This window comes from Chamaea fasciata, unplaced genomic scaffold (genome assembly GCF_029207755.1).
Source record: "Chamaea fasciata isolate MVZ Bird 193981 ecotype frontalis unplaced genomic scaffold, bChaFas1.0.hap1 SCAF_7, whole genome shotgun sequence".
NCBI lineage: Eukaryota > Metazoa > Chordata > Aves > Passeriformes > Sylviidae > Chamaea > Chamaea fasciata.
In genome coordinates this window covers 48,328,934-48,342,196 of record NW_027094092.1, presented here as the reverse complement: position 1 = coordinate 48,342,196, position 13,263 = coordinate 48,328,934, and the positions used below count along the sequence as shown (strand labels likewise).

General features: G+C 36.8%; 1 protein-coding gene across 3 annotated transcripts in view; it reads left to right on the top strand.

Moving 5' to 3' along the window:
- DICER1 (dicer 1, ribonuclease III) overlaps window positions 1–13,263 on the top strand; it is a 65,532-nt gene that overhangs the window by 780 nt on the left and 51,489 nt on the right. The window lies entirely within an intron of this gene.

Sequence of the window (13,263 nt, the reverse complement as noted above, 5' to 3'; positions counted from 1 at the left end):
GTGTTAGGTGATAGTGAAATAGCTAGCATAAGTTGAAAATGAAGGGTGATATTGATATCTGACCAAAAAAAAAAAAAAAAGTGGGTTTTTTTGTGTGCGTTATGCTTAACCACAAATTAGTTCTTAAAAACAGCGACTCTCAAAGTAAATAGTGAATGTCAGTTAACTGCTCACAGTCCGGAGGATCTTTGGCACTTCAGATGAGCTTTGATGTTAAGGTTTTGGTCTTCAAGTGTTGAAGGTGTGTAGACAGGAAGGTTGTCTTCCGTTTTCTTTCCCTGAACGTGGTAATCGAGACAGAGACTCTGCAGACACTCAGTTTGCCCTGTGTGACTGTGCTTTATGTGTTTTCTTTAAATAAGCCACTTCGGATGCTCTGTTGAAATGCTGACTGCACGTGTATGTTCCGTAGGTGGGGGTGGTGCTTGTTTTAGCAAGTTCATGCAGACACTCACTGAAATTCATTTCATAACTGTTCTCCTAAGTTCCTCTCTTAAGAGAATCTTTCTTATTGTCTATCTCCACATTGTGGTCTTTGAGCTTTGAAGATGCTACTAGCAGTTTTCAGCTGGAAGATGCTTTTTTTTGCATGTTTAATAATTGGATTGCTACCTTATTAATTGGTAAGGTTAAAAATACGTATGTATTTTTTCAGAAGTGTTGACCCTGAATTAGCTACTGCTGTTCTTCAAAGCATCCTGATGATACAGTTCTGTGAAAGTGACAAGTCAGTACTTGGCAGCCGCAAAGTGATTAATACAAGAATTAACAATTAATTGAGAAGGAAATAGCATCAATATGTCATTGTATAAACCTGTTCTCAGTCCATATGTTTAATATTAAATGCAGTTTGGGTATTTTCTCTTTATCTCTGTTCTGCTTTAGAAAGGTTGTGTTAGGCTAAGAGAAGTGTAGATGGAAAATTGACTGGAGCTTTTCACATGAGGAGGGGACATACCGGTGAAGGGATAACAAACATCACAAAGAGAGTCATGAAGAAAGTAGAAGAGGGAAGTGTTGATTATTTGTTTCTCCTGTTTTTGAAGGATTTCTGTATCCTACAGACTGAACACAGATGTGATACTTCTTTACACTGTGTGTAACTGAAAGACATGGTACATCAGTCTGTTGGGAGTACCAGAAGTTTGCAAGACAGTTGAAACAATTAATTTGTAGTGAAATGCATCCAAGGCTATAAAAACAAGAATATCTTTTCAGTCTGGGCAAACACCAAGGTGGCTGGTCCGTGGAAGGTACTTCTGCCTGCCCTGCAACTACACAGTTCCATGCATGTCCTCCACTGGTTACTGGTAGGAGGAAGCCAACCAAGCTGTTTTGTCTGTTACATTACACTGATGTTTTCCTAGAAGTTACACTTTTTTTTCTTTTTTTCTTTTTTTTTTTTTTTTTTTTTTTTTTAATACCTTGATCATCTGTAGCATACAAATGGAAAAACCCTAAAACCTGCAGTTCAAAAACAAGTGTGTTTTCATGGGTTATTTTATCGTAGTCCATAGATAGTTCTCCTTTCCAACCTCAAAAATGTGCAAAGTACTTTGCCACATTTTCAGCAAGGTGTATGGATTTGCTTTAGCACAGGTGCTCAGAGTCTGAGTGTCACTGCTTGACCCATCTTGGCTTTCAGTATGAACTGACTAAATGTGCATTGATCTCTACTGAATGCAGATTACTGCAAAACCAAATGAAGACACATGCATTCTTGCACGAGCAAGGAGTTATTTAGGAAAATGGATAAAAGAGCTAAAATAGTTTAATTTCTCTTTAGATAAGCTCTAGAATATAAGTGAGAGCAAGAGTTCAGGAAGATTGTGTAAAGGTTTCTAGGACTTTATGTACAATGAGCATTATAATAAGTGCTAAGACTACAGGCAGGTTTTTTATTTTGAGGCATAGGTTAATCTATTGATACTGAATTGTTTTTTGCCATTTTGCTTCTCTGTCTTCTTTACATATATATTTGTAGCTCTGTAGTCTATTATTCTATTTATAGCTAGCATTTTACCTACACTATTAGACAGAAAGACAAAAGAAATTCCCCAGTGGCTCCAAGCCCGAGGGGTCCACGGTTATGTTCTCTGGGAACTGTGGTCAAAATGACTAATTGAGACACATTTTCATGAACAAAGTTTAGTTATTATCCTAGGGACAGTTTCAGAAAAGGGTAGAACCAGGGGGGAGTCACCTCGTCACCTGTGTCTCTAATGGGGGATCCTTGTCAGTTTTGCTAATTTGCTGAACATAAAAATTGTATCTGCTTTGTTATGTGTGCATCTTCGGCGCTTTTCATCCAGCATGTTGTGCATCATAAGGGTCCTTGTAAAGGTGACTCCTTTTTATCACCTACCTGTGTCTGGCTTGTGGTTTTAGGGCCAGTGAAAAGGCATCACTACCAGGCAGCAGGTAGAACTTCTGAACATTCTGAGATGGGTTGTTCTGTTCCACAATTCTCTCTGACCTTTTCCCCTCTCGTGTAGGTAATACTAACTGGAGAGTGTATGTGGAGTGATAGGTTGTTGGCAGAACAGCAAAGTGGCTCCTGATTGACTCTGTCACTTTCATGTATTCAAGTAATTTCTTCAGACTGATAGCAGAAGTTTGTTTTTATTTATGTATATATATTTAGGAAGCACTACTTTTAGAGGAAATAAAAAAAATAATGCATAATTATAGTGTTGTGTAGAACAGGGGCTTCTACAAAATATGTGCAATGTGCGTTTAGAATGCTGTATCCTGAAGGCTCCGAATAGTTGGAGTAGATAAGGAAACGTGATTTTGCTTTACACCTTTCTGATACATTTTTTTCATCCTTTAGCCTTTTGTGAGTACCATATGTATTGTGATAAACCAGAAGAGAAGAAAATTGATCTATAGTAAAAACTGAAAGTTAATTTTTTAGCTGAAGTTAGTCTTCGTTGATGTTTCAAATTTTGATGCTTAAACTGTGTTGATTTGGGGTATGGTGGCTTTAGGACTGTTACTAAAATAAACATTCTAGAGGACTTAATCTAGAGAACAAAGCAGTGCCCACTTAAATCTATGCCATGTTATTATGTTAGGTAAACTCTTGGTTTTCATAGTTCTTGCATGCTTATCTAGTAACCTCATGATTTTTCAAGTTTGCATGCTGAGCAGTATTTTTGGAATTCCTTTGTTATTTCTGCTCTGTATTGCAGACTGCCTTAGTTAAATCAGTTTTCCATTATATTTGTCGCCTTCAAAATCATACAGTCAAGAAGCAGGGATCTGAAACTTGTGTCAGGAAATTTACTTGCCTTGTTGCACAGCTGCGGGTATTGAAAGGCTGTCCTTTGATGGGACAGAGAAGAAGGAGCAATATTTTCCACTTTTGTAAGTACTCCTGGATCCATGAGACTTCAGTACTGCTTGTTGTGGCCCTTCCTTTAAGTGCAGTACACTTGTCAGTCTGTGATGTGTGTTTTGGTTGGCACGGGTGTTACTACTGAGTTCCTTCTTAGCAAGACAAAAATCAAAAGTGTTCTCTCTTGATCTTTGCTAATGATAGTAGAAAATCTTGGTTTGCTGTGCTTTCTTCTCTTTATGTCAGTGACTCAGTACTTCTGTGATGTAAGCTAGCATGATCAGTTTCTGCCCATGTTGTAAATATTCTGTTATTCTTCATGAAGGATTAATTCCTTTGGGTTCATTGAATGAGCATGAGAGATCTGAGAAGCAGCAGGGTGGTTATTGACTGGAAGGGTTGATTGCTAGAAACAGAGGTGGACAGTTTAGGACTGTTTTAGCTGGCCTTGGGATTTTTTTGATTTAAATATCGGTATCCTTGTGTTTTTTCATTTGTGCAAATGCACACACAAATATAAAAAGACCCTGATCCCAAATGCATGTTTGAACCAACCCCTTATTGTTAGTTATTAAAACCTGATTTCCGGTACCTGTCTCCTCTTTTGGATTCTGATTCTTGATAATTTGTCATGCCACTCAGTAGCCTCAGCTCAGATCCTAGTAAGTAGCTGGGTAGCAGTAAAGAAATTGGTCCTAAATACAGAATTTAGGATTTTTAAAAACATTTTATTTTTGAAAACTGAATTGGAGTTTTAGACCTGCCCACTTAGTGATTGCATAAATCTCCTTTCCTTCGGAAGTGAGGTAAATACATTTTGCTTTTTAAAGTTAATTTGTTTGACTCCATTGAGGTGATTTGGCTATGCAAGTGTGTCTGGGCTGGCTACCTTTCCAATTCATGTTTCTCTTTTGTTTGCAAAGTCTGCTTTGTTTCTGTCCTAGACCAAGTTTTTTACGGCTTTCTTTGAACTGTTACTGGCCTTTTATGGTATTTTCATTCTATTTTTTTTTTTGTTTAAGCAGAAATGAAAAAGGCTTAGCTATCTAAAGGTGAAATTGCCTTGTAGTTTGTAGTAAAAACTTCTAGAGGTGATCTGAATTCTAGACAGCATACAAACCATGGAAGACTTAACTTCTCTCGCTGAGTTTTGGCAAATCAGGGGGGTTTTTTCCACCCCTTTTAACTTTCAAGTGCATAAATAAAATGCATTTTTCAGATGTTTATATTCTGCATACCTTAAAATATTAGTGTCTGAGATCAATCTCAAGCAAGACTTTTAATTTCTCACTGAAGTTGTGTATTTCTGAGCAGGCAAACTTGTGCTTTGCTGTACCTTCATGGTCAGTGGCTACTAGGCTTTTGTTTTTGGAAGAAGACAGTACAAGCAAAAGCTCGGGTCAGCCAATTTCTTTTAGTGACCCACAACTTTGCCATCTTTCAACTAAAGTTAAATGCCTGTATTGTCAAATTTCTATGTGAAGTTGTTAAGAAGGGATATGACCTCTGTTAAAATTTGTTTTGCAGAAAAAATAAATGCTTCCCCCTCTGCTACTGAAAATAATTTTTCATGGTTCTTGCCGTCTAACATAGTGCTATCTTAATGACCTCCAAGACTGTAGAAACAAAATTACTATTGGAGATAGCTAATGGACATAAAAAAGTACACTAGTTCTTAAAACAAACAAACAAAACCAAATAAACATGCACTTAAACCTCTGTTTCTGCTGTGTGGTTTTTTGAGTCCCCAAAAAGATGTATGTGTTTTTGTCATTTGTTCTTGCTGCTTATACTTTCCTTTTTCTATGAGACGGAATAAGAGGAAAATTGGAATATGAATATTTTCTGCCAGTTTAATGAACAGAGTCAGCATGAACGGCAGAGGCTGCAAGGAGGAAGTGACAGAAGCCTGTTACTGAGAGTCATGGGATTACCTTTGTATCTTTTTCATTATCTCTACAGTTATTGTCAGAAAGGTCTCCTGGACTGCCTTACAATTTTTTACAACGTGTGAAAAAAGAGTGTGGGGAGTTTTTTTCCTTTCTTCATTGTTTCTAACGAATATTGAACTCTTACCAGCATTGGCCTCAGGAGTTCACTGACTCTAAAGAAAGATAGCAAACTGTAAGTGATAGGGCAACAAGAAACTAACAATCTGTATGCTTTCAAGGATTATAACTCAAAAAATAAACATATATCCAGGTATTTCCAGAAATGTATACCCAGTATATCCAGAGGTTTATATACTGAATAGATCAGTTGATTTGTTTACTATGTAATCAGTCACAAAGGCTCTGAGATAATGAAATCTTCCACTACAGAAGTGTGGCTGTACCACCTATTGAGCGAGTTTGAGGCCTGATGGGTGATGAAGCTCTGGAGGAGAAAGTGTGTAGGTTTTAGGAAAGTAATGCATTTTTATCTTCAAGTATTTAATTGAAAAAAGGATTGGAAGAATGCCAAAGACATTTATGAGCTCCCTGGGTCTTTGAAAGACATATGATCAGCTTCCAGGAAATGAGCAATTTTCCCTGTTGTAATCCTTGCATAGTTAATGCTTTGCTATGTTGAATTTAGGAAGTTGAACCTGCCTTGATTAATAGTAAGTTGTCTGGAGAATGGTCTTCTAATGACTGATTAATAGTAAGTTGTCTGGAGAATGGTCTTCTAATGACTCTTTGTTGCCTAAATTGAATACAGGCTGAGTTTTTAGTGTCAAAATTCATTATTTGGTAAAACTGTCTACTGACCAGTCATCTCAGCTGATGAGGGTCTGCACGGAACTATTGGATGATTTTAGGCCATGTAGTGACTGGCATAATGATGAAGCAGGTGCTGATTTCTGGCAGGCACTTGGAGTAGTATGTTACTGATGTATACATTGCCAGCTATTAGGAATTGTTAAAATCTTTCATCGGTTCATCCCATTACTGCAGTCTGCTGCCTCTAGGTGTTTCCTGTGGCACCATTTAAATAAGTTTGGACTACACAGGAAGAAGTTTTGGGTTTGGAATTTTTATTTATCTTAGTGTAACACAGTTCTGCAGCTGTTGACAATATAGAAGAGAAGCTGATGTCTGATTTTAAATTGCATGGTTAAAAACCTGTAGAATCCAATTTCCTTGTTTTCTGGAATGAAGGCATTCAAGTGGCTGTCAAAGTGGATGACAGCCTCCTCCTCATGCCAGCTCTAATACTCCTCTGATCCATATCAACTACTAAATTCAGCTTGCTGAGCCAGTAGAAAACCTGTCTTAAGGAAAAAAATATCCCTTGGTTATATTGTCCTGAACTGTTTTGTTTTTTTTTTTTTTCCCCAGAGAGTCAGACAAGTGTCAAAGCTATTAGAGAAGGGAAGGAGCAGCGACAGTGGGATCACTTCATTAAGCAGGAGGTTGTCATCAGATTGGATCTACAGTCTCATGAAAACTAATCTCAAACTATTTCTCACCAATTAATTGAAATAATTGTAGCATGTTTTTCGTGGTTTTCTACTTTCTCACTTACTGTTAATAGCAGGTGTTACAAACAGGGGTGTTATTGCAGTGGTTTTGTGTATAAAAATCAGCTGTGGTAAATCCAGGATAGGAACCAAAGTGAGGGGAAAATTAAATAAGAAAACAATTGGATTTACCAACACTTCTTTAGTGAGTACTACTGTTCTGAGATATGAACGGCTTTTTAACAAAAGTAACTGTAATCAGTGCAGTAATCAAGATGGAACACTTAGACTGGCTATTAGCTTGGAAGATTCACATCTGAAGTTATGCCTAGCTTAAAACCTCTCATTTTTACCAAATGGTAATTTGTAGTTGTGACTCCATAATTAGGAATTTGTACAAGAAACTGCTTAAAATTCTAGGACTTACTTTCCTTTTTGCCTCAGATGTAGTGATTGTATATTCCAAGACACTAATACAATTGGATATAAATCAATGACTTAATAACTTCATTAAATTTTATTAAAAATGAATGTTATCTTCTATCCATTTTTCCATTCTTATGAGAGTGGTGGGGGGAGGTTTTTAGATGGCATTTCTTCCTAGGAAAAAAAAATATTCCCCCCAGGTCCTGGTATTTGCTGTTAAGCTTCATTAGAGCAAGCATTTCTGAAATTCTATGGTAAAGTGAATTAACAAGACTAATTAATGTAAGAAACAATTTATTCCGTATGATTTTCTTTCATTCTGTTATAGTCTGACTCAGATATGGTCACAGTGGTCACAAATTACTTGGAAACAGTTGCGGAGGCAGCAGGTAGATTAAAGAGAGTAAGAGTGATGCTTTAGGGGTATAACTGTGCCGTACAAAATGTGCAATAAGCTGTCATCAGGAAGCCTTTATTATACATTGTTTTGTCTTGCTGCTGAGTGAAAATGAAAGAAAAGTGATAAAATGAGAAGTATCTTTCTGGTGCTTTGTTAACATCAGAAATTTATTTCTTCTCTTACTGTTTTAGAAAAATGTGACTGTACAACCAGCTACAGATTTTTATAAGCATATCTGAGAAAGCTAAAGTGAAATACCAATCTGGTAAAATGATGGGATGTAAAACCTCTGCATATGCCACGTGCTTAATCCTACTGAAAGAGGAGTAATAAGGTCACTCTTCTCGGTAACAGCTTGCTCATAAGGATTTAAGGCATTTTTCCTTTTCAATGTACTTCATTGCTTTAGTTGATTAGTCTCATTTTCTCTAACATCTTCTCTGTGCAACAAGGTCAGACTTAATAATTTTTAACTTAAAAAATCACATATCTTTAAAATTTCATTTCAAAATTACTTTTCTATTACAAATCTTAGAGGCCTAGAGGTTTGGGGTTTTTTTTTTCCTTTAGTGATTTGATGGTTTTTTCACCAGTTTGAGTATTTGAAGTAGCTTGAATTGCAAATTAAGAGATTATGAAAAAAGTAATTTCTTAAAATCATTAGCTAAAGAGAAATGAAAGACATCCTGTTCAGGGTTGAGAAAGCAGTGCTGAGGAAGAAGAGGGAAATCTCCATTGAAAGTTAGGCATGTAATCTGCTTAAGTCATTCTGGAAGTCATCAATTATCTGCCTCTTTAGGCATCTTAATGCATCTGTTTATGCCTACTCAAATAAGCTGCTCATTAGCTGATGAAAGCAAATGATTAGTCAGTGAAATTGAAAGTCAGTTGTATTTAAATATTTATTCTGAACACTTTAAACTTTATTATTATAAATGTAATATATGTTTGCATTAATTGAGTTATGAATTCTTTCCAAATACTCCATAGTATGCAGGGGGAAAGTTGTCCTACATAATTCAGTATAACAATTAATAAGGTTAATGGTGTGATTACTGCAATGTTGATGGCTGTGATTATATTCTCCTAATTAGTCAGATGCCTGTGTTGTGAATCAGCCTGAATGATATGTATGCACTTGTTTCTAAGGAAAACTGGAAAAGCAATGTAAGTTCCCAGCTAATAGGGTAGTTTTGTAATAACCCTAGATGTAAGCTTTCCCAGTATAAATCTGGGACGTTTACTGGTATGCATCAAAATTTGGGAAGTTAATGCCTCTGATTTAATTGGACTTGCTGTATTGGCATGTTAATGGTAATTCGCTTTAAAATGCTTGATTTTTCCTTGTTGATAAAAGAAATCATTTGGTATCTAAAGATTTTTAGTAAAGCGGGGGGGGGGGGGGTTGGTTTGGTTTTGTTTTTTTTTTTCATCTGAAATATCTCTGCTTTTCCAAATCTTTGATTGTGTTCATGTTTGGTTTTTTTGGTTTGCTTCTAGAAACTTTCTCCTTTCCTTTAATTACCTCATAACTAGGTCGAGTTCTTTGTTGCTTGCATGCTCCCAGTGCTTCTTCTGATCCAGCCAGTCTGACTGACTGCGTTCATTACGACTGCCCTTCACTTCTGTGCTGTTTCATGGATGTCTTCAGAGCGTCTGGGTTTGATTGACCTCTGGAGAAAGTCTGACCTGCTGAATTGGTCATCTGCAGGGTACTGGGAGAATAAACGAGGATAAGAAAGTACTCTTAATCCAGTACTCATCATTAAGTGAAAGAATTGATGTGTGTGCAGAGCTGCCCAGACTGGGGGAGTGATGCGGTGATACCTGTGAGAGACTGTACGTGAATTGGAGTTTTGTCTCCCACAGTTGGAATGGTGGAGATGTGTTCTACTGCTAATCTCATTCTTCTCATTCTTCTTCCTTGTCAGCCACCAGGAATGTACCTGCCAGCCTGTTACTGTTTTCTTCTGGTAGGTCTTAATATATCCAAAGTAGAAGCTGAGCTCAGCAGCAGCGGAAAGGGGAGGTGAAGTCCAGGCTCTGCCAGTGCAGCTGCCAGTCAGCCTCACAGAATTTGGATGCATTTTCTTCTGAAAATTGAGAACTGTTGAATTAAGAAAACAGCTCAGAGTTTTTGATTGTCATTGCTTGATGTTGGCTACGTAATGCTGCTGCAATCAAGCTACTATACTTCTGGTAATTAGATGATACCAGGCATAATAATTGGTGGTTTGGCAGCATTGATGCAAACTACAACTAGCATGGTAAGAACAGGATGGAAGTCTTGCTTTGTATTTTCTATTTTTTGATAACCAGGGTTTGTGGAGCGGGTAATCCTGAATAAAGCAAAATCTGTTGTGTTGTTTTTAGGCAAGAGTCTCTACTCAAACTTGCATTTTTTTTGTTCTGCTCTGAAAATGCAGTTCACAACTGATTGAATTACAGGACTGTCTTATTTTAATATTCTAGAAGACAGGAACTCTCTTCCAGTGATGGTTGTGGACTAGGATCATATACATACGTGTGTCTTTTTTAATATACTGTTGTGTCAGTAATACAAACAGAGTCTGGAATTGAAACAAATATAGGAGTATGTTAATTCTGAGTTGTGCTTAGCAAAAGAGATAATTGACGGGTTTAGTACTATATTAACTTAGTTATATTGCTTCCAGAACCCAACATAGTGTCAGAAACCCTCAGTTGCACCATTTACAGGAATTTAACTCCTTTAAAACATTTCTCAGGCCAGAGTAGTTTTAGATAATAATACAAAAAAAGGAATTAACAATAATTTCATTTCTCTTTCCTCCTGATTTGCCTCTGTAATCATTACAGGAGTATTCAGTAAATGCTGTATCCAGTAAACCACAACTGCTTTAATATTTGGAACAATCCTGTCATTTTCATATCTGGGAATGCTTTTGCATAAATGCAGGAATAGCTCTCCCTCCATTCTGAAAAATGAAAGGTAAAAAGTTACCTCCCCCTTCATGCCTCCCTGCCTATTTTTAAATGATGGCTGTAGCAAAAGAGCTTATTTCAGTTTTTGAAGCTTTTGTTACCGTTCAAGGATGAGGAAGAGCTTGGATTTTTTTTTAACCCACATAGTTAAGAGTATCCATCACTATAGATGTTATGAGAACATTTAATGTGGAAAATTGGACTAATGCTGCACAGGTTTGTAATCTACATTTGGCATTGGGGAAAGATACCTATCAATATACATTGAGAGAACTCTCTCAAGGATACCTATTTTATCTCAATTTATTCTTCTTCAGCTTGCATTTGTTCTGCTATTGTGGGAGTTTGATGGATGAATCAGGAATGGGACTGTTTTCTGATTTGAAGTTGTGCTTAGATACAATAGGATTGGAGCTTAGGCACCTTTATGAACTGGTTAAACCACCTCCTCTGTTAGCAGTGAAGTATGTTTGACCTTGTTCCAGCTGTCATGGTTGATCATAATATAAAAAGCTTTCAAAGAAGGGAAGAAAATACAAAGCTTCTCAGTCAATATTTAGATGCCTGTGACCCCACATGTTGGGGAAAAGAAGCTGTCCACGTCACATTTTGTGGATCTTAAATATTTTTATTTTTCAGATTCAGTTGGGATTCCATATTTACTCCTAAACTTAAGAATTCCCTTTAAGGCATCTGTTAAAAAAGAAGCTTTAATTGAAGATAAACACCTTTGGAGCTACTTAGCACAGAAGAAGTCCTCAAATCTGTGCAAAATGTTCTAGTTTTTCCTACTGGTAGTTCAGGACTGACAGGACACAGAACAAGCATGTCTCATCTCATAGGTATTTTTTACCACTTTACCTTAGATAAGGACTTCAGCTGTACTGTCACAACCTTTTTGCCACGTAAATTGTTGAATATTTTTGATTCAGTATTGTGTCAGTTGTTCTGAAAGGTCAACAGTGCTACAGATTATCACCTGTGATATGAAAATGCTACATGAGGCTTGAAGCATTATACTGGTAAAATGTAATATTTATGGCTTCTCACCACTTTTGATCCCCAGACAGTGTGCAAATGTTTGCTTTATTGGACAATATTGAAAATAAAGATTGCATTAAAAGATAAAAGTTGTTAATTGTTAGGAGCTGCTGAAGTCTTATATTAGTTTAACTGTAAAGAACATGAACGACTGCTCATATTCTGGTCTAAGTGCGTGTATTTACATAGAGGGAAATAACTATATCTTCTCCACTTCGGAATTATAAGTCAGATCATTTTACATGATTGACATTTATTCTACTCGTATCTTGTGCAAGAGTTCTTGCAACAACACTGTTAGTTTGCCCCAGAGCATTTTCACAGAATTGTAGAATTCCATATGTTTTAGGGAAAAGACCCCTAAAATCTAGCTATCAATAGAAGACTGCCCAGTCCGCACAAAACCATGTCCCTATGTGCCGCATCTCGATTTTGTTAAACAGCTCCAGGGGTGTTGACTCAACCTGGGTAGCATCTTCACCTTTACATATTCTTCCATATTCCAAAAAAAACCACCCAAAGACAAACCCAACAACAAGCAAGCAATAAACCAAACCAAAAAATAACCCAGTGGGCCTGTGGAAATGTCTCGGAAGTTACTCACAAATTGTCCTTCAATAAAATAATCGAGTATGCAAGTATGTTTTTTTATGGTTGTGGGTTTTTTTCTCTCCTCTGGTGAATTCTGTGGCAGCTGAAAAGCTTTGAATGTCCTCTGAATTTGGGAGGAAAAAGTTTCTTCGTACTACATGTTTTTATGAATTTAAGACTGACGTCATCCCAGCTTCAAATAAATGAAAATTCCAGTAGTGTGCCCACAAGTTTGTTGCAGGGAAAGGCCGTGTGAAGACAAGTAGTGTAATAACTAATGAGAAGTCTTTCTTTTTTAGGATGAAATTAAAACCAACCGAACATAAACTGTCGACTAAATAATGTGCTAACCAGCATATAATACACATTTTAAGGTTGCACTAGGAGGAGTTGGTTTGATTCACCATTGATGATGAATACTTTTCTTTTGTTGGTGGTTTTTTTGGAACTAAGGCTAGAATTTGAACACTGGTTCTTGGGTGGTACATAAATTGATACGGCCGACTGCAGTAGACTTGAACTCTCATTTTAGAATTGGTAGAAGTTTTAGAGCTTGATTTACAATCCAGATGTCTGCTGGCCTTGCATCATTACTGACTTCAAAGAAAGCCTTTTGTAATGTAGGGAATTTAGTAATTTTGGATGTTGTGGCACAGTGATAACAGTGAACTGTTGAATACTCATGTTTTGAGGAGCTTGACTTTCAGCCACATGCAGAGAAAGGGTTTATGTTTATGCAAATAATGGGATTGAAATCTCCACATGGGGTTATATTCAGGTGGCAGCTGCTGCTTTTACTTATCCAAAGCAAGAATAATTAATGCTTTGGAACTGTACTTGCCTCACAGCTTGCCCCCAAATTGGGGAAGAGAGAAATCCCTGCTCTAATGTCTGCTTAATTGCCTTCCTGTAGAAAGGCATAAGTGCCTGAAAAGCTTGAACGTAACCTTTAAATTAACTAAATCATCACGAGTAAATAATTTGGTACCCAAGTAAACAACCAAATGATAAATAAATTCACAAATATGGTTAGTTATCCCTACTTGTGGTACTGATATT